The sequence below is a fragment of the Heterocephalus glaber genome, unplaced genomic scaffold (genome assembly GCF_053883595.1).
Source record: "Heterocephalus glaber isolate CG9 unplaced genomic scaffold, H.glaber_assembly_v1.0 deba00001737, whole genome shotgun sequence".
Classification (NCBI taxonomy): Eukaryota; Metazoa; Chordata; class Mammalia; order Rodentia; family Bathyergidae; genus Heterocephalus; species Heterocephalus glaber.
Genome location: NW_028258445.1, coordinates 2,217,519 through 2,244,727, shown reverse-complemented (window position 1 = coordinate 2,244,727; position 27,209 = coordinate 2,217,519). Strand labels below are relative to the sequence as shown.

Below are 27,209 nucleotides of genomic sequence, written 5' to 3'. Positions count from 1 at the left end.
CAAATTTCAAATTATTTACAAGAATGAAGAGACTCTGAAATGAAAGAAAGAACTTTCATGGACTTAAGAATTGGAACTTTGAGGCTTCATTCTTCATTTTGGGGCTTAATCCTCCCAAAAGAAGAAAAAGTCATTGTGAATAAAGAGAGCCTTATAAAACCTTTATACAAAAAGAAAAAAAGAAAAGAAAAACTCCCAAATGTAGTCATTAGCAGTGTGCAGACCCTTGTCATTTTCAAGTTGACACATTCAGGTCTCTGAGTTAACAATCTGTATTTTTTCCATGTGAATAAACTTCAAAGAAATCTTTTAAAGTAAGCTTTCGGAAACAAACAAAAACTAGGAAAAGGAATCAACATTTGTCATATATGTGGTCCCTGAGCAAAGTGCTGTGTACGTGTTCATTCAGATTTACCCAAGTCCTCTGCCTCACCTCAGGACTGCATCTGTGCATGAGAACATCTGGACCCTGAGCATTTGGTCCTCAGCTCTAAGGTCACACACAAGAACACAGAGAGCAGTCTCGTCCTGGATTGTGCCCCCCATTCTATGAGGTTTTCAACACACCGGATGGTTCTCAGCAGGTTTCCATACTTTATACAGGGGCTAAGGGTGGAAACTTGAAATTTAAGATGGTGGAGAAACCTTAAGTAGGCGTCACTGGGATTGGATTTTATGTTGTTTCAATTTCTTTAAGGTTAATCACCACGTATTCCAACCATGGCCCCCTTTCCTCTTCATTCACAATAGACCTTTTTTTTTAATGTTCAGAAGATCAAGTAAGAGAAGGAAGTCTCAAAGTTCTAATTCTTAAAAATTATTAACAACTTCTGATTCCACTTAGGTTTATTTTGGTAACTAGGCTTATTGTGGGAATAATCTCACTTTTTTAAAGAAAGTCTCATACTACTGAAAGCTGAACTGAAGAATCAGGCATAATTCTTTGTTGGCTTCAAAGTTTTAAAAAAGACTGTAGTCTGAAAACAGTCACTGAAAACAGCAGTGTATATGTCACCTGCTTTTCTCCCTGCTTGTGATTGTTCTGGAGAGAGAGGACCACAGATTCTAAGAGAAAACTGGACCTTTCCATATCAAGGACTGGAGAGATGTAAAGACAGAGGAAGTTGGTGAAGCTGACTGCTGAGATAAGGGACTGTGAAAGTACCTTGCCATTTTTGGAAACCCACTAATAAGAATGTACAGTGGACCCTCGAGTTACGACCAGCCTGACATACGAACAACTTGGGTTATGACCAGAATTTTTGTTTTAACTTATGAACAAAGTCTTGAGTTACGGCCCAAGTTACGACCTGCTGCTTGTACTTCCAGATGCTCTCAGATACAGATTTAACCCTTAAAGAGTTCTGGAAGGAGCATTACAGCATCATTTCCTGTGTGGGGTTCACTGAGACATCCAGGGCCAGTATCTCTCTGTGGACACTGAGATCTGGCTGTGTACTGGAGAGAAGCTTTGAAGGCTATAGAAGAGCCTGAGTTTTCACTGACCAACTTGAGTTACAACCAGCTCTCGGGAATGAATTGAGTTCATAAGTCAAGCGTCCACTGTACCAAGAGCAGGCGAGTAGTATTCATAATACTAGCTGTGCTCTGCATGTGCAGTCAAAGGATCTGGATGGATTTCTGAAATTTATGTTGTTTCTTTAAAAACTGACTCAGAAAAGAAGTAAGGGAAAGCCGAAATGATTCTCCTGGAAAGACAGCCCGTGTGCTCACGCTGGTGGGCTTCTGTCCACTGGGAAAGACATGAGCAAGGCACAGAGTGCTCAGCAGGCCTCTCTGTGCTGACCCAGTGCAGGAGCCGTGGCAGCTCTGGCTCCTGGACATGGCAGCACATGTTCCAGGGCTGACAAAATAAGATATCCCGGTCGGTCTATGGTTGAAGCATTTCGACATCATTAATTAGTTACAATGCTCTTTGCATTCTGAGAAATGTACCTCTGTACTCATTTGAATTCAAGATTTCTCATATTTCCTGTTTTCTGAAGTGAGGAAGATTACACGATGATGCATAAGTTTACATCTTCGAAGGGTATACCATGGTGACCACGGAATATTATCTCAAAGACACAAATCACCATCTACAAAACTGCAGACCTAATCACTTAAAAGCGTCTTGATTGAGGCTTGAGGAGCCACTTACAATACTGTGGCACATCAAAGCCATTTGTGAGGACAGCTGTCCTGCAATTACCATATGTTTCAGGCTCTCTTTGTCCCAGGATGGCAGCTCATCAGCAGACAGGAATGTGCACAAAGCCCCCTAAATGCACCCACAGAAACATCTGTTAAGTGCATACATTCCTGTGAGCCGATGTGGCTGTGTGGAATTAAAGTGAATTCTGCCTAATACCTCCTAATAAATTGCATAAAACTCGAGGCTGCTGGTTCCAGGGACCGTTTACTGAAATAGGCATAAAAACTTGCTTTGGATTTTGAACGTGTCATTTTTGTCTTTCAGCAATTAGAGCACAGCTTAGAAACAATCTTGCTGGTTTTACTTTTAGACGGACCGTGGCTCTAGTTTTATTAACACGTTTATACATGCCGAGATAGGGTAGCTTGGGAATATTGGATGAAGTGAGGCTAGTGACTGACAGTGATGCAGTTCTCTTTACTCTCTGCTGGGACGCATTAAGGAAAGTTGGATACACTGCAACCCGATGCTCTGTGCCACTTGGTGTTCCTGGTGACACAAAATGTAAGGGTTAAGCTGATCTTGCCGTCTTTTGGTCAGATATATTGACTCAGGGATATCTCAGCTTTATAATGAAACTAAAGTCCTGAAAAACTTAAAACTAAAGATCCATTGAAAATCTGTCCTTTTCTGACTAATTTGCCTTTGACACAAAGGAAAGGAGCACTTTAATCACTGACTGAAAATCCAGATTGTTTTGTTATTCTGTCTTACAGTAATGGAATTCTGAAAGGTTGATGCTGTTCTTTTTTGACATTGTTCATAACAAAATCTAACAGTAAAGTATTCACCAGCGACTGGCAAGTAACTTTTAGTTCATGTTTTACAAGGAAAAAAAAAAAACACAGTGAAAAAGGCTCCATCTTTTAGGTTAAATTTTAAAAATTACTGAAGTGACTGACAGTAAATAAACTTACAGTTGTCTCTGGCACTAAGTTCCTAAAATAAAGGGCTTCTGATTTTTTTAAAAAATGGTCCTTCTCCAGTGTTTCTCTGTTTCTGATCAGGTTAAAGATACAGTATAAGTTAGACTTTTATTTATATAGCATACAAATGTAGGCACTAATAAACGTTATGATGCTTTCTTTACTTTTAGTACTGTTGGCATACTGTTTTCAAATGGTAATTATTCGTATTTCAAGTTTATATTATAGTCATGTCTTTCCATAATGTCAGATTTATTGAATTACAATAAATTCACCAGCTACGTTAAAAAATATTATTGTGTAGCTGCCATTTGTGGCTTCTCAAATCCCTTTCTTCTTTACAGTAACAGTATCAAATTGGGGCTTTCTAGACTCAATAGGTCTCATTCCTGGAGAAAAATCACCAACACAATGTCTTCAAAAAATGTTACATTCTTGATTAAGTGAATTTTAAATGAAGTGGCAACACAATGTCTTTAATGAGGAGGGAACTTTGATGGTTTCAAAGTAGAGAAGCCCATGCAGTTGGCCAAGCATGCAGTATAATGTAAATCAAGATATTCTTAAGCAGGACAATGTGCTTTACTTAGGCTAACAGGGATTCTCACATTTTCTGCCATGTATAATTCCATATTCTTCTGGATATTTTCATTTTGGCTTAGTTAATATTTAGGTAGTACAGCTTAAACTTAAAGAACTGAAACTATGAAACATGCCTTCAGACATCGAGAATCGTGTTATTATAATAATCCTGACATATATAGTCAAGCATTTTACGCTTTGAGACTTACACAGTGTTTCTTTCATGTATACTGTTCCATTATAAAAATATTCTTTTTTCATTTTTCTTTTGTAGTAGTAGGGATTGAACTCTTTTTGAGACTGGGTCTTGTTAAATTGCCAAATTTCCCAGGCTGAGCGAAGATTTGTGATTCTCCTGCCTGGAGTCATAGGTGGATGGACCCCATTTGACTTCTAAAAACATTTTGCACAAAATCAGAATGCTAGTTATATCTGCATATGCTGACGGTTAATCAGCCACTCACTGGCGCAGGAACCTAGTTTAATGCAAAGCAGACAAAGAGAATCAGTGTCTTAACCTTACCAATTTGTAATCTAGTCTAGGAACTAGAATCCACCAACTGGACATTATCTACTGCAGTGAGCAAGTAGAAGAGGAACAAACGGTTTAATGAGTCTGAAAAAGAAAGATGCTATTTTTAGGAAAGATGATCAAGAAGGGTTTTATTTGTTTACAGAATTAATTCCTACAGTAAATATTTGCCAAGCACCACCAATGTCTGGAAAAATGTGGACAGGAGGAGCACCAAAGGTGTTCTCGAGCAGAAGGAGGATGGTGATTGTGACGTAACGTGCCACGGTTGTCACGCAGACTTTGCCGTCGCTGCTGGGGCTGCCGAGAAAGGAATCTGCACTGCTCCTGCAGAGTCCAGGGCAGTGCTGAAGCAGGTGATGTTTCTGCGGCAGACGGAGACAGATATTCCAAAACGTAGGTCTTACTGTTAAGTAGGAATGGTGAGGTGGACAGATGAGATGCGTGTCAGTGGAAGGGCGGTTTGTCACCCACCATTTCCAAGAGGATGACGGGTTGACCACACTGCTGGGAGACTCTCGGCAAAGTTAGGATCAGGAAGGAAGCACAACGCAGGAAAGGGCTTTTAATGTGGGGTGTGTGTAAGCAGTGAGCAACTTCAGGATTGGTGAGTTGGAGTCATTTCCGGAAGCCCTGGAGCACACGGCCTCTCCCTAGCTGCTGGAGTCTGGCCCTTGGGTGACTCCGGAGTGGGGCTGACTGGGGAGTGAGAACTGGACGAAGGAAGCAGGGGAGGGAGGAGAGTTCGTGCCTCTGGCTCACACAAGGAGGCCCCTGGGGACCGGCGTCCTTCATCTCTGCAAAGCCTCGAGATGTAGAAGGCTCAGGGATGCGCGGCGTGGAGAAGGGTTTAGTACCCAGCCCGAGTGACCAGGTCTAAAGCGAGGGCTGGAATAAGAGGCGTCTCTGACTTTGAAGGGGACCCAGGACGGAGAGGCCACCGCGGTAAAGAATGACAGCCACACGCTGAGACCAGCCAGGGAGGCACAGGAGCCAGCTGTCCCAGGGACCCAAAGCTTTCTTCTCCAGAGCTACTTTAACTTTTCAACTCTGAAAATAGCTGCTTTGTAGTGGTTAATTTACATTTTTTGTGCCTGAAGAAGTCAATAATTGTAGGCTTGCCCATCACTTAACACTCAAAATGGTGGTTTTTATTCCATTTACAGGGTTTTCTCATCATGACATGACCTTTCGAAATCATTATGGACAGGACTTCTACATTTTTAAAACGGTACAAAAGTAGTCACACTGAATACACTGTATCTTCAAGTACATTTTATATCCCAGAAGAATGCTTAGATTGTACTTTAGTGCAAACATAGGGATCCCAATGCCATAGAGATGTGCCCCAGTAATTATTATAGCACCTCAGCCATGTTTGTTTAAATAGTTCCTCTTCACCTGTATTGAGAATATACAAAACAACTCTTCCATGCTTTCCTGCATATAACATATCCTCTGCTCAGCCAGGCTCCAACAGAGCATCTGCAGCTGTCAGGAGAAAGAGTTGAGGACAGACAAGGAGACTGAGGGCTTTGAACAGCTGAGAGGCAGGCTCACTGGTAGGGAGTGCTTTTCCGTGGAGGTTTGCTTCCTTGGCGCACAGCTGCTTTTCTTAGACTGCAGTTGGTGTAAAATGAGAGCTGCTGCTCAGATCCCACTGGGCTTTTTCCCTCCACCTCCCAGCCTTTCGTCCCTCTCAGTTTCACCCAAGAGAGCCAGTGGCCCATCGTTTCATGAAGTGGGTCTGTGGCACGTGTGTCTCCCTATGTAGATAGCCAAGGCCCAGCAGTAGGAAGCTCTGAGCATTGGTATAGAAGAGAGATGCAAAAACCGTAAAGAGATGATGAGACTAAGCATGTGTAACTTTCAAGGTAAAAAGCAATTACCAATATCAACCCAAGAGAGGAAAGCCTCCTGGTAGATGCTATAGGTGTCTATTTAAAACCCTGGATTCTAGGGTCTAGAAGAATCTCCTGAAGACTTGTTTCATTTAGTATGAGGAATCAGTAATACAGGATCAAAAGGCATAATAAATGACCTTCCCATGGACTTGTAATGACAAAAATAAGCAACGTAGGGACCACTGCTATTGATGGAGTAAATTAGCCTACACTGTCATTTATGCAAACCCACAGAAAAATTCCAAATAGAATAGGTAAGTAAATAAGTTACATAAAAGAGTTAGAATTAAAGAACACATACAGGCGTACTCTATTAAGTTCGGCAGGCAGTGGTTCCTAGCATACTTGTAACAAGGCGGGACAAGGACAAGTACTCTACTCTTTGCTTCAGGCACATTTCTTTTTTTCCACATATTTTCTGGGGCAGCTTCCAGCTTGATCCTGGATCAGTAAGTCAAAATGAGTAACAACCCTACCGGAGTAGCCTCAAGGCTAAGCTGCAGAAAGTGAGTGAGCTCTGTTAGTCTTCACTGTTTTCTCATACCTGAGCAGCAATATTTTCCCAATAATATGATATAAATGGTAAGTTCTAGAGAAAGTTCCACTTGTGTATTCTCTTGGCTGATTAGAAAAGAAATTTATATCCCTGCGGAGACTAGAGAGGGGTAAATATATATTTACAGTTGTTGCTTTTGACAACTTCAAATAATTTTATCAACCAATACAGCCACATGATTCCCAGTCTGAAAACAGCCATCAAGATTACAATGGTTTGTCTTCTTTGGTTACCTAATGGTGCTTGTAATTTGTTGTTTGTGGCTGAAGGGGGGAACATAAAGTGACTTTCCAAATGTGTTTTGTATTTTTGGATTCTTTCATTTGTTATTTTTCCCATGATGATTGATTATTGGTTGCTAGTCATCACAGATACAACTTTCTATTTTCAATTGAAAATCATGAAGTAGAATGTAATAATTTTGCCTCAAGGTGGAGCTGTTATATTTTCACAAGAAAAAGTGACTTGCAGGAGTTTTGCCTTAGCCTAGAATTTTGTTAAGAATCCTGGGGCCGCGGGGAGAATCCTGAGGAAAGGTTTCTGCTATTTTTAATGAGCAATGATAGGAAATAGCTGCCCCTTCTTCCTTTTCCTCTCTTATTCTAGAAGACAATGATGAATGCTAAATTACCATAGAACATAGAACATAGAACAGTGGCCCACGGAAGTGGCTGTGTGTGACTCCACATCCACTCAAACATCAAAGGCTCAGATATATATCTATATATATAGATATATATAGATATATATCTATATATATATGAAATTCTTTTTTTTTTTTTTTTTTTTTTTGGTACCAGGGATCAAACTCAGAACCTTACGCTTGCAAAGCAGGCAGAGGAACCACTGAGCTAAATCCCCAGCCCCAATATTTTTTAAAATTAGTATGTTTGGCAAACCCTGTCTGTTGGAGCATCAGGCTACACAAACAACACAAAAGCATGTCCCTAAAGTCATCAGAACTACTACTTACCTTCACCAGATCTTCTAAACAGCTGATATTACAAAGAGCTTTGTGTGCCTGTGTTCTGCTGGACTCATGAGGGATACCTTAGGCAAAAGCAGAAGATTTCCATTATATTGTGATGCTGCATGTATGAAACTCTAAGATCATAGATTTTATTAATTTATTTGGACCAAGCGGAGTCAGGCTTAGCAGTGAATATTAATAGCTGCTAAGGTAAAATATGTCAGTAGAATAAAATCAAAGCATGATAAAGCTCATTGAAAGCCTGGAGGGCTGAGATGTGGCTCAGCAGTGGTGTGATTTCCTAGTGCAAATGAGTCTCTGGATTTGATCCCCAGATTTGGGGAAGAAAAAAACACCAAAAATATCTACATAGTTTCACAATGCCAGGATACCAGAGCTTCCCAGCATGCCTTGGGTGGGCATGGGAGGTAGATGGAGAAGAGCCATGATTCCTGTTTTTCTCCTTGCCTTATTGTGGTTACTTCCCAGAAGATCCAAAGAGAATGTATTGACTTGAAAATTGAATCCAAATGTAGCCTGATTTATTCCTTAACTTTAGACCTATTATAGTTGTATTCTAATTTGATTATTAAATGAGTGGTTTTAAAAATCTAGTTAGATTTAAAAACCTATTTCACTAAAAGATGTTTCTATTTTAGGAGTCTTAAATTACCAGCACAAAAGCAAAATACCAAAATAAAACTACAGAAATTAATGTCTAAACTATTACACTGCTACTCACCTCAAGATTGGTGAGTGACTTATAATGATGTCTGAAATATTAATATGATGAAGTTCACTACAAAACCAGAGCTCCCCCAAATCCCTAGCAAAGTCAGAATGAAGAAGTCTTTAGTTTCAAGAAAAATAAGAAGTCTACTGTCAAAGGCCAGAGAAATTGCAATCTCACAATGAGTCAATGAACTTATATTTAAAAAAAAATTATCCTGTTATTCAGTTTGCTAGAAAATAGAATTAATGTTCCTTTAAATTCCAGTAGTAATAGTAGAGCAGTTTATTTTTAATTTTTTTTTCTGTGCCTTATACCTCAGTAGTGCTAACTCAGGTAAGAACCATTGCACAGTAAGCCAAGGTGATAGGAGATGTGACACATTCCAGATCATAGTCATTACAGTGATCAAAGTAGACGTGTCGAAAACATTCTCTTGTCAAGTAAAATAAGTTATTTTTCACCTATTTTAACTCAAACATAAACTTTTGGAAAAGCTAACACTGAGGTTTCTATAAGACTTCAAGAAAAATCAGCCCTAATTTCTGTGCTGGTTGGTAATTTCTTTTAAAAATATAAACAAGTAATTAAAGACCGATGTAGAGGCATATCTACTACACCACTCTTCCTAGTCCCCACTGCTAATTAGTAAAAATTTGCTAATTGATCTAAACCAAGTGCCATGCTATTGATATTTCAGTGACAAATATTACATATTACATACAGTACATATTTCATACACTGCCGGGCTAACTAAACATAAAAGAGACAACACAAATTAGTAATATGAGAAACACAGTGGGGCCTCTCATTACAGTTCCCATGGGCCTTCAAAAGGTAATAAAGGAATATTTGTACAATTCTATGCTCAGAAACTTGATATCCTTGATGAAATGGACCAATTCCTTGAGAGAAGCAAACTTCTAAAGCTCACATAAGAAGAAATAGACAATCTAACTAGGTCTATAACTAGTACAGAACTCCACTGATAATCAGTAACCTTCCAAGCAGAAAGCACTGAATTCGGATGTATTCACAGACGATTTATTCTAAACATTTAAGGAATCGTTTCCCAACAATGAAATTAATGAAGTTGATCATAACTGCTAAAGTACTTCTGTGATGGATTCTGAAGTTCCCTGGGACTTCTCCTTCTCTTCCCTGTGGAAGGCTATTACTGGCTCTTCCTGGTGGAAATGTCTGTGGGCTACACTCATAATATTTCTGTTGATCTTACTGTTTGGCCCATGTATACTTAACTGTCTTTCTGGCCTTGTCTCCTCAGACTCAAAGCTATACGCCTATCCATGATGGAACCATGTGATGGCTATCGAGGACCTTTAGATAGACCTTCTGAAGGGTCTCCCTGACTGCCAACCACAACCACAACCCCCTTCAGCCTGAAGTAGCACGAGCAGTCATCTCCCCTTGCCCCCTCATGGCAGTTCATGATACTTCTTCAGAGGGGGGAATATTATAGATAGATGAGCTAGGTAGAAATATTACAGGCAGTCAGATAGGGATAAGTCCTCGAGAAGGGCAGGACAAAGGTGAAACACACCACAGCACCACATCAATTAGACTTCCTGGCTGTACACACAGAGAGGGACGGACCAACCCAAGCCAAGGGGATTGGCTGGAAGGTTATTGGGGCCTCTTGCTACTGTAGACAGCTAAGTTAGTTATAGGTATTACAGCCAGTTATACAGGGCTGGGCCTTCAACATGAGGACAATTGTGGCCCAAGACACATTCACCAAGGCCAGAATTGTAAAAGGAGAGAAGCTACACACCCTTGTGCTTCCCCTGGGGATAAATAGCAGTGATTGATATTCTAAATAGGTGGGGGGTGGAGGAGCATCAAGGTTTTAACCCAGCCTCTCCAGGAAAGATCCCTGACCCCCACCCTTACTGAAAATCCTTGTATGCTTGCTACTTGACTTGCTTTCCAACGGGACCACCATTACCTGACTGACTGTACTTGTAAGCTTATTGGATGTTCATCACTGTGGCCCACGTTGTAGCCCATGGGTCTCACCCTATAAAACTCCTTTGTAAAGTGGGGTCTCTGGGCTACTGGCTCGGGACCCCTCCTGCCCTCAGGAGCTTTCCTATCAATATCTTCCTACTTTAAAAAAAAAGAAAATTAATGAAGTTGGAAACAGGAAAATGATAAAAAATATGAAAAAAAAGTAACAAATTATACCAATTACTTTTTACAAATAAAAGTAGATGGAATACTGACAAACTCATTGGGTAAGGCCAGGGTCTCCAAAGCCAGATGTTAAAAGAAAAGAATCCTAGGATGAGTAAGTGATTATCAGAAAGTTGCAGAATACAATGTTAACATAAAAAATCATTTGATTTTTCCATATACAGCAATGAACAAGTGGAATTTGTAAATAGAAACCAATTACTATTTGAGTACACTATCACCTCCCAAATGAAGTAGAAAATATGTTTGAAAAAGATCTGATTAAAGATATCAAGGTAAAGTTAGAGAGGTGGAGAGATATTCTGTGTTCAGAGACAAAAAGCTTCGGGTGTCAGGATGTCAGCAGAGCGTTTGTGAAGGGCCAAGGAGGTGGGAGGGCTGGGAAGAGGAGCGGATAAAGTGAATGAAGATGAATTGCGAACGTGCGCTGACTGCAGGAGAAATGCAGTCGTTGAGTGCTGCAAACGTGGACTAATAAACATACAATTTAAAACTTTATAAATTAGGCTCAGTAAAATATCACCATGACTACTACTACTAAAAACAGAACACATATAAAGAGCATACTGTAAAGAAGTTATTTGGAGCCTAAAAAAAGACGTCAGTTTGTCCAATTGGTCTGTGGATTTAATAAGTTCAAAAGAACATCCAAGGAAGTGATTTGTGGATATCTAGGAACTGGTTTTAAAAGTTTATGTGGAGGAACGTCACAGGGCGGAGAGAGCGAGGAGCTGCGCCTGCTCTCACACCCACTGCACCGCTTTGAGTCCAGAGAGACCGCGCACGGGCAGGGGCCAGCCAGAGGGGCACCGGGCGGCTCAGCCTGCTAAGGAAGACAAGCGAACATGGGCAAAGGAGATCTGAGGAAGCCGAGAGGCAGGACGTCATCGGGACAGTCTTTGTGCAAACTTGCAGAGAGGAGCCTGAGAAGAAGCACCCAGATGCTTTGGGTAACTTCTCAGAGCTTTCTAAGAAAACTCACCTCCTCAGAGAGGTGGAGACCATGTCTGCTAAAGAGAAAGGAAAATCTGAAGACATGGCAAAGGCGGACCAGGCCCGTTATGAAGGGGTAATGAAAACCTATATCCCTCCCAGAGGAGAAACAAAAAGGAAGTTCAAGGGTCTCAGCACGCCCAGGAGGCCTCTTTCTGCCTTCTTGTTCTGTTCAGAGTATAGCCCAGAATGGAAGGAGAACATCCAGCCTCTCCACTGGTGATGCCACAGAGAAACTGGGAGAAATGTGGACTACACTGCAGTAGACGACAAGCAGCCTTATGAGAGCAGGGCTGCTGAGCTGAAGGAAAAGGACGACAAGGTCGTCACTGCCCTCTGAGCTAAAGGAAAACCTGATGCAGCAAAAGTTGTTGTCAAGGCTGAGAAAAGCAAGAAAAAGAAGGAAGAGGAGGAGGAGGAGGAAGACGAAGAGGATGAAGAAGATGATGATGAGTAAGTTGGTTCCAGCTATAAAGCATTTAACCCCCGGTACACGACTCACTCCTTTTAAAGAAAAACATTGAAATGTAAGGCCTTGTAAGATTAGTTTTTAAACTGTACAGTGTCTTTTTTTGTAGAGTTAACACACTATGGAATGTATCTTTAGATAGCCCTCTCCTGGTGGTGTTTTCAACAACCACTAACCTTGCCTGGTACAGTATGGGGGTTGTAAATTGGCGTGGAAATTTAAAGCAGGTTCTTGTTGGTCCACAGCACAAATTAGTTATCTATGGGGATGGTAGATTTTCATCTTCAGTTGTCTCTGATGCAGCTTATACAAAGTGTTGTTCTGTCAACTGAATACCACTCTGTAATTGCAAAAAAAAAAAAAAGTTGCAGCTGTTTTGTTGACATTCTGAATGCTCCTAAGTAAATACAATCTTTTGTGTGTGTCAAACAAAAAGTTTGTACAGAGGGGAAAAGACCTTAAAAGGCTAACATATGGAAGAGGCAAAACAAAGTTGAAGGAATAACAATAACAATTTACAATTTAAAGGGGAGGGCAGGAGGACAGGAGAAAGCTTCTGGAGAGGATGAACCGTGTGGGGGTCGTGTCGCTGGTGCATATCCAAGCTCCTCACACACACACAGTACAAACTTGCATGTGTCTGAACTCATGTAACCATATACATTGAACTTTTGAAGTTTCATGTGTCCTTTATAACCTACTAGTGCTTTGTTTTCTAAAAAGGGACTTAAATAAAAAGCCTCATCAATTAAGCCCACAGATCTTTGACAAAGGGTAAAGGACAATACCATGTAGCACAGCAGTCTTTTCAATAAACGATGCTGGAACCACTGCACACCTCTATGCCCAGAAAAACTAGACACAGCCCTTAGAAGTGAATCACAAAACTTAGCTCACAATAGATTATGGATTTAAATGTAAAACACAAAGTCACAAAACTTCTAAAAGATAGCACAGGTATGGGACTTCAGGTGTGGAAATGATCTTTTTTAATGTTACACAAAAGTAAAATTCATAAAATACAAAGTAATTGTTACACTGAACTTTAATAAAATTAAAATCTTCCACTCTGTGAAAGTCAATGTCAGTAGAACAAGATGAGCTATTAAATAGGAGAAAATATTTGCACAAGACACATGTGACAAAGAACTTATCCAAACATATTCTTAAAAGCTGTTAAAACTCAACAATAAGAAAATGAATTACCTTTGTGTTATATTTTGAAGTCTCCTGGCATCATGCTATGCTAATCAAACAGTATGGTATTCGAGTAAGAACAAATACATAAACTAGGGGTGCAGCATGGGGGACACAGGGGTAACCCTACACAGCTATGGCAGGCAGAGAAGCCAAGGGCACTCAAAGGGGACAGAACAAGCTTTTCAATAAACAGTGTGTATGCAAAGAATGAACTAGACCTGTGTCCTCCTCAGTCAGACACACCAAGTCAGGTGTGCTATGCAATCAATATCATAAGGAAATCGAAAGTCAAAACTACCAGATACCACTTCAGGCTTTGAATGGTCATTGTCAAAAATACCACCTGTTGACAAGGATGTAGAGAAATAGAAATTCTCATACATTGTTGCTGGGAATGTAAATAGTCATTAAGGAGAACAATATATATATAGCAGTTCCCCAAAAAACTAAAAGTAGAATTCTTATATGGTCAAACAATCCCCCAACTGGATATCTATCTATCTATCTAGTCTCGAAAGGAAAAGAAATCAACTTGCCTGTAAGAGACATGCATACCCATGCTATTTCATCAGTATTAACACTAGCAAGGATATAGAATCAACCTAAATAAATAGATGAATGGAAAAAGGAAATGCGGTCTAAATATGCAGCAGGATGCTATTCACCTGTAAAAAACCAATGGGATTTCTGTCATAAGCCTGTCATTTTTAACAATATGGATGGACTGGAAGACATTGAGATAAGTGAAACAGATACAGAATGACAAACACTTTGAGATCTCCAATCACGAAGTGAGCAACTGAAATGAACAGACACTTCTCAGATGAAGAAATGCTGATGGCCAATACACACATGAAAAATTTCATAGTCTCTGGCCGTTAGAGAAATGCAAATGAAACAATACTGAGATTCCATCTTGCTCTTGAGAGAATGGCTATCATCAAAAACTTAAATAATAACAAATGCTAGAGGCTACAAGGAAAAAGGAACCCTTCTCCATTGTTGGTTGGAATGTAAACTTAGTACCACCACTATGGAAATCATTTCCTCAAAAACCTGAAACTAGAAATTCTATTCCACTCATCTGTTCCCCTTCTAAGTATACTCCCCAAAGAGTTAAAGGCATCATATTACAGTGATACATGCATACCCTTGTTTATAGCAGCATAATTAATAACTGAATATTGAAAGTGGCCTATATGTCCATCAATAGGTGAATGGATAAAAAGTGTGGTATTTATACACAGTGGAGTACTACTCTGCCCTAAAGGATAAATTTGAGTCCTTTGCAGGAAAAAGGCTGGACCTTGAGACCATAATGTTAAGTGAAGTAAGTCAGACACAGAAGCTTAATTGTCATGTAGTTTCTCTTCTGTGAGAGACCTCAAATATAAGTAAAGGGCAAAATAAAAGATAGACAATAGCACATAGGGATATAGATCTTTTGCAAATGAGATGGGAACCAGGAGAAGGAAGGAGGGTAGAGAGGAGGGGAAGGGGGCAGAAAAAGAATTAAAATGTGCGTGCACATGGACCAACTCCCCATCAAGAAGGTAATCATTACGTACTGCAGACATGTAATGATGAAAATAAAAATTGATATGCAAGGGGGTTCTACTGAAATTCTCACAGCATTGGAGAGTCGAATAGCGATTACTAGGGACTAGGGAGAGAGAGGGGAGGGTAAGTGGAGAGGCTGTCCATCGACACATGTTACGTTTGATGAACAAATGGGGTCTGGCTTCTGTGATGCATGCAACAGGGTGAATGTATTAACAGTAATGCATTATATATTTCAAAATAGTAAGAGGGGAGGATTTTGAATATATACACCATAAACAAGTGATAAAATACTAAGGTACTGATATGTTAATTACCCTGGGTTGATCATTACCTAACATATGCACAAATAAAAAATCACATTGTAACTCAGAAATATGTACTGATACTATATGTCAATCCAGAGGCTAAAGTTAAATTAATAATAAATAAATGATAGCTATCATCACTATAATAATTGAATTTACATATTGCAGCACTATCTATAAACAGAAATTTAATGAATCAAGTGAATAATGTAAAATTTAATAATGCCTTTTGGAGTTTTATTTTTTTGAGGCAGGGTCTTGTTATGCAGTTCATGCTGGGCTTAACCTCATGGTGTAGTCCAGGCTGATCAAGAACTCATGGCAAGCCTGCCTCAGCCTCCTTAGGTGCTGGGAATGCAGATCTGCACTATCATACCCTGTTCCTCTTGTAAATTTTGACTAAGTCTCTTCTTTTCCAAACATTGTAATCGTTCATTCCTCCCTCCCTCCTCTCTTTCTCCTTCCTTTGTTCTTGGATTTATATTTCTGTGGTGGTAGAGATCTAACACGGTGCCTTCATGTGCTAGGCAAGTGTTCAGCCACCAACCCAGCAGCCTCAGATGCTGTATGCATCATATAGCTCAGGGGCACATATTTATGTTCTCTTGCTACACAACAACTCCTTGGAAATATTTAATTGTATATAGGACATCAATGCTATAAAATGAAAGGATTGGAAGGAATTTTCTTAACTATGAATTCATCAGTTTTTAATAAGTATGATGTTGACATTTTCCCATTTTTCCAGAATCTAAAAACCACCGAAATTATATTTGAATGTGTAAAGTAATATGAAGTAAATCAGTGACTATTAAAAATAAACTAATGGATGACTTGATTTAAAAGTGGACAAAATGCACTTCACCTGTGGTGGACATTTGTCATTGTGCATCTGTCAGAAACATAGAGGACATGATACTGTGAGTGAACAGTAATGTAAACTGGAATGGGACATGAGTTTTTAGGGTTTAATGCATGTAGGGCATGTGCTTCACAGCAAGGGTTTCGCAGTGGGAGAGCCGTAGGGGGCAGGGTGTGCATGAAAAGTTCACTATTCTTTTGGAGCAGCACTGTGCTATGCACTTAAAGCATCTAAAAATAAAGGTTTTATTTAAGATGAAAATAAATTACATCTGAAAATTTTGTAGAACTAAATATAAACAAAAGTAAAATGAGAAATCTGAACAATATGAGATTTGGTTTAATATCAGTATCCATATTCTGACATTATCCTACAGTTTTGTAAATCATCATTAGGAGAAACAGATAATTACATATTAGAATAACTTAATTTTGATCCTTTGAACTGTATGGGAATATTAAACCCTCTGAATATACATTTCAAGTTAAAAATCAAGTTATGTTAGCTTCTGGAGAAATATGAACAGCTATAGTGGTATACTGAAAATATAATCTGTTGTGAGAGCACAGAATATGTACAGTTTTCAGTTTTTCCCTGCATCACAGTGACCCAACAAGAATAAGAAATCTATGGAAAGCAAAATTTAAAATGCTATAGACAGGGGCCGGGGATTTGGCTCAGCGGTTTCACTGCCTGCTGCACAAGTGCAAGGACCCAAGTTCAATGCCGGTACCAAAAAAAAAAATGCTACAGACAAATTTAAAAGACTATTGTTAGATTTGATAAATATATTTAAATACCTAAAGCTAGCGAGGTGATATATCTATATCTATATCTATATATATATAAAATTTGATGGAAAAACACATAGAAAAATGAGCAAGGTATGAATAGACAATTCAAAGAATTAAAAATCTAAAAAACTAATTCATATGCTGCGTATGTAAATGTTTATCCTAAGAGCCAGAAAATTTTTTAAAAGAAGAAAAAGAATTCTGCATAAGGAGATACCAGTTTACTTACCACCACCATCACCAACTGGAAAGCAGGATTTTAGCAAATGTTATAGCTGAGCAGAGAACAAGGCCTTTGACCATGCTGGAGCAGCTGGTGATAGAACCACTCTAGAAGGCAGTAAAATTCAGCTCCCATTTTTCTTAAGATTAAGCAATTCTAGGGGGCTGGGGATTTAGCTCAGTGGTTCTGCCACCTGCCTTGCAAGCTCAAGGTCCCGAGTTTGATCCCTGGTACCCAAAAAAAATAAAAAATGAAAAAAGATTCAGCAATTCTACCCCTTGGACTACATTTGCCGAGGAACCCAGCTAAGATTTCCTAATTGTCATTGTAGTCTGTGTATGGTAGCAAAACTTTGAAAATGATCAGAGTATACTTCTTTATATATATCAAATATAATACATGCATAAGAAGGAATTCTACGCAACAGAGTAATTGAGCTGATTTACATATTTTTCCAGGTTGTGATAGATGGATAGAAGACAGATGATAGATAGGTAGATACTTAATAGGTAATTAATTGGTAGGTAATTGATAGATATGATAGATGTAAAAAACAATATTGAGGGAAAAATAAACTATTTCTGTGAATGTTAAGTACAAGCATATTCAATATAGTATATTTTCAAGGATCCACATACTCATGGAAATATGAAAGTGAGATTGAAAGGACATAATCTCCACAAGAAAATATACCAAACAAAAAGCAGAAGGAATGTTTTTTTAATTTGTTTTTTCAGAAAATTGAACCTAGAAATCTTTTTTTTTTTTTTTTTTTTGGTACCAGGGATTGAACTTGGGACCTTGCAGCTGCGAGGCAAGAGGAGGAACTACTGAGCTAAATCCCCGCCACAGCAGAAGGAATTTTATGGATTGATGATAATTCTATGCCTGAAATTCAGTCCTGGAACTATGAGTACTTTATAAACAAAATAAAACAAACAAGAAAGTACTTTTGTAGAAAAGAGCAGTGGATTTAGTGGTAGCACAATACAATCAAGAAAGCCAGAAGTAGAGTTAAACCTATTCTTTTTTTTTTTTTCTTAAATTCTTTTATTGGTACATTGTAGGTATACAACACATTTACATTTCTCATTGAGATCTTGTACCTTTACATGATGCATCTTGGTTCTTATTTTTTCCCCATTCCTAGTCCTCCCTTCACCCCTCCACCCTTCCTTATTTACAAAGACTTTATTTCCATTTTTTCCATTTCTCATCATTTTTCCTTTCCCTTCTTTCCTTTCCCCTGCCCCTCCCACTATGCCTACCCTTTGGACCTTTTCTTCCTATTTTCCATTATAGATCATTCATTCTAATCATTGGTACATTTTAGGTGTACAATATAATGACATTCATCATTGGAAATTTACACCTTTACATAATCTATCTTGGTTCTTACTTTTCACCCTTGCCCAGCCCTCCCTTCACCCCCTCCATCCCTCCTTATTTACAAAGACTTTGTTCCTATTTTTCCATTTTCTCATATTAATTCCATTCCCTTCTTTCCTATCCCCCCCACTCTCACTTCCCCTTCCCCTTTGTCCCTTTTTTTCCTATTTCACATTACCTATTATACATTTTAGTCCTTATTTACACTTTCAGTTTCTCACACTAGAGAAACTATTCGGTATTTACACATGTGTGTCCTATTTGTTTCACTTAAGATTATCGTCTCAATATGCATTCACTTAGCTATAAATGTCTCTAATTTCTCATTTTTTATGGCTGAGTAGTACTCCATTTTATTAAAAAGCCAAACTTTCTTTATCCAGTCTCCAGTTGATGGGCATTTGGGCTGTTCCAAGTTTTAGCTATCACAAACTGTGCTGCTATGAACATGGGTGCACATGTATCACTGTGGTATGATTCTTTTAATTCTTTGGGGAAGATCCCCAGCAGTGGAATAGCGGGATCAAATGGGACTTCCAGTCCTAGTTCTTTGAGGTATCTCCGTACTGATTTCCACAGTGGTTGCACCAGTCTACACTCCCACCAGCAGTGGAGCAGGGTTCCTCTTTCCCTACAGCCCTGCCAGCATTTGTTATTGGTTGATCTCATGATAGCAGCCATTCTTTCTGGAGTGAGGTGAAATCTCAGCATTGTTTTCATTTGCATCTCTCCAATGAACAGTGATGTGGAACATTTTTTCATGTGTTTATATGCTGTTTCTACTTCTTTGTTGGAGAAATGTCTGTTCACTTCAGATGCCCATTTTTGGATTGGGTCTTTAAATTTTGGAGGTCTGATCTTTTTAAGTTCTATATAGATTCGAGATAGTAGACCTTTGTCTGAGGAAAAGCAGGTGAAGATTTTTTCCCACACTGTGGGTTGTCTCTTCACACTGCTGGTGATTTCTCTTGCTGTGCAGAAGCTTTTTAATAAGAAGAGATCCCACTTGTGACTGTTTGTTCTAGTTCACGGGCAACTGAGGTTTTGTTCATAAAATCTTTTCCTACACCAATGTCTTCAAGAGTTCTACCTAACCTCTGTTCCAATTGGTTCAGCATTTCCATTCTAATATTTAGATCTTTAATCCCTTTCAATTTTAGTTTAGTGCTTGGTGAGAGATATAGGTCTAGTTTTAATCTTTGGCAAGTTGGAACCCAATTTTTCTAGGACCATTTATTAAAGAGGCAGTGAGGGTGTTTGGCTCCTTTATCGAAGATGAGATGGCAGAGTGTGTCTGGCATTGTTTCTGCATCTTCTAATCTGTTCCACTGGTCCTCAGGTCTGTTTCCTTGCCAGTACCATGCTGTTTTTAATCACAGTAGCTTTGTAGTAGAGTTGCAGGTTGGGGATTGTGATACCCCCTGCCATGTCTCTGTTACCTAGAATTGCTTTTGCTATTCTGGTTCTCTCCTTGTTCCAAATGAATTTTTGGATTTTTTTCTCAAGGTCATTGAAATATGCTGCTGGGATCTCAATTGGAACTGCATTGAATCTATATAGCAGTTTTGGAAGTATGGCCATTTTCACTATATTAATCCTTCCTACCCAGGAGCAGGGGATGTCTGTCCATTTTCTGATATTATCTTCAATTTCTCTTTTCAGGGTGCTATAGTTTTCAGAGAAGAGGTCTTTGATTTCTTTCATTAGGTTGATTCCTGGTATTTCAGTTTTTTGGATGCTATTGTGAAAGGAATTATTTGCCCTATTTCTCTCTCAAGTGGTGTAGAGGAAAGCTATTGATTTTTGTGTGTTGACCTTGTAACCAGCTACTTGACTGAATTTGGTTATTAAGTCTAGAAGACTTTTGGTGGAGTTCTTGGGGTCTTCTATATAGAGTATCATGTCATCTGCAAATAATGACAATTGGACTTCTTCATTTCCTATCTTTATTCCTTTTATTTCTTTCTCTTGTCTCATTACTCTGGCTAATGTTTCCATAACTATATTGAACAAGAGTGGTGATAGTGGACATCCTTGTCTTGTTCCTGATTTTAATGTGAAAGATTTCAGTTTTTGATCATTTAGTATGAAATTGGCTGTTGGTTTTTCATAGATGGTTTCTATCAGTTTGAGGTAGAGACCATCTATTCCAGTTTTTTGTGGGGTTTTTATCATAAATGCATGCTGGATTTTGTCAAATGCTTTTTCTGCATCTATGGAGATAATCAATATGGTTTTTGTCCTTGGCTCTATTGATATAGTGCATTACATTGATTGATTTTTGTATATTGAACCATCCCTGCATCCCTGGGATGAATCCCACTTGATCAGGGTGTATGATCTTCTTCATGATTTTCTGCATTCTGTTTGCCAGTATCTTATTAAGGATTTTTGCATCTATGTTCATTAGTGAGATTGGCCTATAGTTCTCCTTTTTGGTTGGGTCTTTCTCTGCTTTGGGGATCAAGGTGATGCTTGCTTCCAGGGATGAATTTGGGAGTATTGCTTCCCTTTCAATTTCATTGGAGAATTTATACAGTAGTGGCAGTAGTTCCTCTCTAAATGTCTTGTAGAATTCAGCAGTGAAGCCATCAGGTTCCGGGCTTTTCTTAGTTGATAAGTTTTTAATTCCATTTTCAATTTCCTTGGTTGATATTGGGTTGTTCAGAATTTTTAGGTCTTCTTCGTTCAACTTTGGTAATTCATATGTATCTAGGAATCTGTCCATTTCTGCTGTGTTATCCATCTTATTGGCGCGTAGGTTCTGGAAGTAGGTATTGATGATCCTCTGGATTTCTGCTGCGTCTGTTGCAATTTCACCCTTTTCCTTCCTAATTGCATGGATTTGGGCCTTTTCTTTCCTTTTTCTGATACCGTTGGCTAAGGGTTTGTCAATTTTGTTGATTCTTTCAAAGAACCAACTCTTGGCTTCATTGATTTTTTTGTATCATTCTCTTAGTCTCCATTGCATTGATTTCTCCTCTGAACTTTATAATTCCCTCCCTTGTATGAGCTCTGGGGTTGTCCTGCTCTTCTTTTACTAGAAGCTTGAGGTTCAGCATCAGGTTGTTGAATTGGGCTCATTCTGTTTTCCTAATATGCATATTCACTGCTAGGAATTTCCCTCATAAGACTGCTTTCATTGTGTCCCATAGATTCTGATATGTTGTATTGTCATTGTCATTTAATTGAAGGAACTATCTGATTTCTCCTTTAATTTCCTCTGTGATTCATTGGTTATTCAGAAGTGTGTTGTACAATTTCCATGTGTTTATGAATTTTTTTGAGTTTCTTTTGCTATGGATCTCCAATTTCATCTCACTATGGTCTGATAATATACAGGGGATAACTTCAATTCCTTTGCACTTACTTAAACATGTTCTATGTGTGAGTATGTGGTCTATTTTGGAGAATGACCCATGTGCAGCTGAGAAGAATGTGTATTCTGATTTTGTGGGGTGGAACACTCTGTAAACATCTGTTAAGTTCATTTGTTCAAGAGTTTGATTGAGTTCTAGTATTGCATTACTTATTTTTTGTCTAATTGATCTATCTATTTGTGACAGTGGGGTGTTGAGGTCCCTCACTTCAATTGTATTGGTGCATATATGACTTTTCATGTTCATTAGTATTTGTTTTATATAGTTGGGCACACTAGTGTTTGGTGCATAGATATTTATGATTGTCATCTCTTCCTCTTGGATTCTTCCCTTTCCAAGGATGTAGTGTCCTTCTTCATCTCTCTTAATCAGTGTTGGTTTGAAATCTACTTCATCTGTAAAGAGGATAGCTACTACTGCTTTTTTCAGGTTCCCGTTGCATGGAGTATTGTTTTCCACTCTTTAACTTTCAGTCTATGAGTATCATTTTGAATTAAGTGTGTTTATTGTATGCAGCATATTGTTGGATTTTGCTTCTTGACCCATTCTGCCAGCCTATTTCTTTTGATTGGTGAATTGAGACCATTAACATTGATGATTATAACTGAAACATATTGACTTGTCATTGCCATGACTTTTTCTTTTTATTGGGTTCTCCCCCTTTACATTTAATTTCTTGTCATGCCAAATGGGTTCATTGTGCTTTGCTTCCTGGGGTTGTGATCCTCAATGTCTGTTCCTAGGATATTGTGTAAAATTTTTTGGAGTGCTGGTTTGGTATTCATGAAGTTCCTAAGGTGCTCTTTGTCATGAAAGTATCTTATTTCTCCATCAGTTTTGAAAGATAGTTTTGCAGGGTCCATCAATCTGGGTTGGAGGCTGTTTTCTTTTAGGGCTTGGAATATGTCACTCCAATCTTTTGCCTTGATGGTTTGTGTTGAGAAGTCTGCTGTGATTCTGATGGACTTTCCTTTGTATGTGATTTGTTTCTTTTCTCTAACTGCTTGTAGCACTTTGTTCTTCTGTTGAGTGTTTGGAATCTTAATAATTATATGCCTATATGTAGTTTTTTTTGATCAAGGTTATTTGGAATCCTGTATGCCTCACTTATCTGTATGTCAAGTTCTTTTCCTCTGCTTGGGAAGTTTTCTGCCATTACTTCTGTGAACAGTTTTTTTATGTCATCTGCACGCTCTCCTGTTTCTTCATTGACTCCAATCAGTCTTATGTTATTCTTTACATCATCTAGCAGCTGCTGGATTGATTTCTCATGTTCCCTTATAATTTTGAAGCAATTTCTTTTCCTGGTCATTAATTGCAATCTTGTCTTCTATATCTGAAATTCTGTCCTCACATTGGATCATTGTGCTGTGTAGACTTTCAGTGGAGTTTTTCATCTCCTGGAAATCTATTTGCATCTGTTTTATGGATTCCATTTGTTTCCTAGTTTGGGATTCCATCATGTTTGTCAGCTCCTCTCTAGATTTATTAATCATGTCTTACACTATGGGCACAATCTCTGCTGTTATCTGAGAAATTAGTTCTGATTTCATTTTTTCCATATCCCCTTCTGTTGCCAGTTCAGTGGGTCCAAGTGGTTGAGTATCAGATTGTTCCATCTCATTTCCCTTTGGGGTTGCTGTAGGTGATCTGGAAGTCTGGTTTTGAGACTTATTTATGTGTTTTCTCATTTTGACCTGGGGGCAGGTGGTGCTGTTGGTTCCCACTCGGCTCACCACCTCTGAGGTGGGAGAGGTGGGACAGGGGCTGGGAGTGGCAGTAAGGATGGTGGCCCGGAAGCCCCTTCCTCTGGGCTGGGAGTGGCGGAACTGATGGTGCCCCAAAAGCCCTTTCCTCTGGGCTGGGAATGGTGGGACTGACGTCCAAACCTGTTTTTAATTCAGAGTTAAAGAACAGGAAAAAATAATTGCTAACATGGGAAGAAGAAAAGATGTCTTTGGAGATAATATTGGGCGCAAGGCAGAAGAAAGCGGTGCCTGGAAGTGCAGTGATTATTCTACTGGGGAGGCTGCCTTCTCTTTCCAGGAGGAAATAGCAGAAGAAAACTGAAATAGGGAAATAATCTCAGCCTCATTGCTCTTACTCTTTTTTAATTGTGTCTCTCAGGTTAGCATAGGAATACACAGCCTTGTCCCACTTGTTAACACATAAGATGCATATCATTGTGGGCCCTTAACTAGGTTGACAGCAAGTTCTACTTTCTCAGAATTTACAGAATAGTAAATTTTAGACCAAGAAGGGGTCTTACAAAAGGTGTCACAGAAATAATTAGCCCGTCTTACACCTGTGTGTTGTGCTAGGTGTTGTTTAAAAAGCTTTACCTGCATTTCCCTGGACAAATCACTCCTGTCTCTATTTCCTTATAGATCACTGAATGAAGATCCAAAGAGGATAAATGTCCAGATGTTTTAATTTCCATATTTTGGCCTGTTTTTCAGCTAAACAACACCTGCCCTGAACCAGCACTGTCTGGCACTGGGTGCTAAGCAGGGTGAGCCCTGGTTTGATGGGAGGATGAGCAATGGACAGCTGTCCTCATCTTTAAACATCTTCACCTCACAGCCTGGCCACATGTCTCTACCCCAGGCCACCCTGTCTTTCTGCAAGCTCCGCTCCTCTAGAGAAGGTGAACAAAGCTAATACTCCTCGCTGGGAATTTGTGGGTTTCTGAGTGAGGACAGCATGCCAGAAGCTATTCTGGGACAGATGATCTACAGTAATGAGAAACCCGACCTGCAGCTGGTGTCCACCGCCTGGGCATCTCCAGAGTCTGCCCCTCATCGCACGCTATCTGCAGGTTCCAGGCACCCCTCAAATAAAGCCTCCAGCACCAACAGCCCAATGAAGAGGGGGCCCTTCCTCCCGGGGGTTGCCCCTTTACTCTGCACAAGTTCAGCAATTAATTGGGAAGCTCTGCTTCTGCGTTGGTACTGAGGGGAGGAAACTTCACTTACTGCAAAGGAGACAGCACCTCATCTCCTCACTGCTGTCCACACATCATCAGGCGCGAAAGGAAAGACCCACTGAGAGTCCCACAATGATTTTCCTTTGTTTGAATTTAAATATTTCTAAAAAGTCTAATAATTTAATTTGAAACTTTCACATTAAAAAGTCTTGGGTAAAAATACAAAGAGTGAGATGGCAAAAATTTTCTATCCATACCCAGAGGCAATGATAGCAAAGAGACACTCACATCCTTCACAAATGTAGAATACATGAATACACACAGTGCTATGTGAATGCCTAAGTTCTTTTTGTTTGGTACTGGGGATTGAACTCGGGTCCTTGTGCTTGTGAGGCAAGTGGTGGAACCACTGAGCTAAATCCTCAGCCCTTAAGTTCTTATTTTTAAAATCCTGTTTAAAGTCCTCATAAATTCTTCAAAAAGTCAGTAGGTCAAAGAAGCCATAAAGCTCTAAAATGAAAAAAAGGATTAAGAGAAGTAAAGTCATTCTGAGACAAAAATAAGTTCTTAGATTTTTTTCCGACTCATATGTCAGTTTTAACAAAGTTCCATGGCTTCTGCCTCTGGTTTTCTAATGCCTAGCAAGGGCATGCCATTTGACCCATTACTTAAAAAGGAATACTTATAAATTTTCTTTGGGCATCCAAGCGGGCAGAGGTGAAATCTAGAATGATGTTATTTCCACTCTTTTGGGTCTTTTATTTTAGGTGGTCTAATTTTTTTGAGTTCTTTATATATTCTAGATAGTCCTGTGTCCCAGGAATGGTTAGCGAAAATATTTCTCATCCTGTAGGCTGTTGCTTCACGTTACTGATTCTTTTGCTATACAGAAGCTTTTTAACTGTGATATAATCTTATTTGTTAGTTATTGTTTTTATTTCTTGTGGAATCACTGTTGTGTTGAGGAAATCCTTTCCTATGCCTATGTTTTCAAATGTTTTCCCTATTTGATCTCCCATTGGTTCAATATTTCTGTTCTGATGTTTAGATATTTGATCCACTTTGATTTTAATTTAGTACCTGGCTAGAGACAAGGGTCCAATGCCAGTCTTTGCACAGAGATAACCAGTTTTCCCAGCACCACTTGTTGAATAGGCTCTCTTTCCTCCAACGCCTGCTTTTGGGCTCTTCATCAGTGTGTCTGGGGATCTTTCTTTTTCCTCTGTTCAGTCCCTCTTATCCACATGTCTGTTGTTGTTCCATTACCATGCCATTTTCGTCAGTATTGCTTTGTAGTATAGCATGAAGTCAGGAGTCATGATGCTTTGCTCTTGTTCCCCCAGATTGCTTTTGCTCTTCTGGGTCTCTTCTGGTTCCAGATGAATTTTAGGATTGTTTTCTCTACATCTGTAAAGCATGCAGTTGTTATTTTCATGGTGACTGCATTGAATCTGTATAACAGTTTTGGGAGTGTGACCATTTTGACAATATTGCTTTGGCCTATCCTGGAGCAGGGAACATCCCTCCATTTTCTGATGTCTTCCTGTAGTTTTCTTTGTAGAGGTTTTTCACTTCCTTGGTTAGAGTAATTCCTAGGTATTTTATTTTTCTTAAAGCTACTGTTGATGGTGTTGTTTTCATTATTTCCTTCTCATCAAGTTCATTATTAGTGCACACAAAACCTAATGATTTTTGTGTGTTGATCTTGTATCTATGACATTATAGACATTGGTTATTACTTCTAACAATTTTTTTGGTGGAGTTCTCTGGATCTTCTATGTAGAGTAGCATGTCATCTGCAAATAATGATAATTTGAATTCTTCTTTTTTCTTTCTTTTTCTTTCTTTCTTTTTTCTCATGCCTAATTGCCCTGGCTAATGTTTTCAGTACCATGTTAAATAGAAGTGGTGACAGTGGGCATCCTTGTCTTATTCTTGATTTTTGATGGAATGCTTTTCCTTTTTCCCCATTTAATACGATATTGGCTGCTGGTTTGTCATAAATAATTTTATCAAATTCAGGTATGTTCCTTGTTTACCTATTTTTGTCAGAGTTTTTATCATGAAAGGGTGTTGGATTTTGTCGAAAGCCTTTTTTTGCATCTATTGATATGATCATGTAGTTTTGATCTTCTTCTGTTTATGTGATCTGTTACATTTATTGATTTACCTATATCAAACCATTTTTGCATCTCTGGGATGAAACCTACTTGCTTGTGATATATGATCTATTTGGTGATGTGATGTGTTCATTTGATAAAATCTTGTTGAAGATTTTTTGCTGCTCTGTTCATTAGGGAGTTTGGTTTATAATTTTCTTTTTTAGTTGGGTTGTTATCCAGTTTTGGAATCAGGGTGATGGTGACTTCCATAAATGAATTTGGGAGCACCATCTTTTTCAATTTTTTGAAGAGCTTGTGGAGTATTGGTGATATAACATCCTTAAAGGATTTGTAGAATTCAGCAGTGAATCCAG

The 27,209-nt window shown here is 38.9% G+C and overlaps 1 long non-coding RNA gene across 3 annotated transcripts in view; it reads left to right on the top strand.

Annotated features, from left to right (window-relative positions):
- LOC147821426 (uncharacterized) overlaps window positions 1-24,940 on the top strand; it is a 47,634-nt gene extending 22,694 nt beyond the window's left edge. Inside the window, exons 1-2 of one of the 3 annotated variants that reach the window (XR_015447017.1) lie at window positions 4,439-4,651; window positions 24,267-24,940. This is a non-coding gene — a long non-coding RNA (uncharacterized LOC147821426). Of the gene's footprint in view, window positions 1-4,438; window positions 4,652-24,194 lie in introns of those variants that run through there. The other 2 variants (XR_015447018.1, XR_015447016.1) reach the window with 2 other exon arrangements.
- Window positions 24,941-27,209: the final 2,269 nt, after the last annotated feature.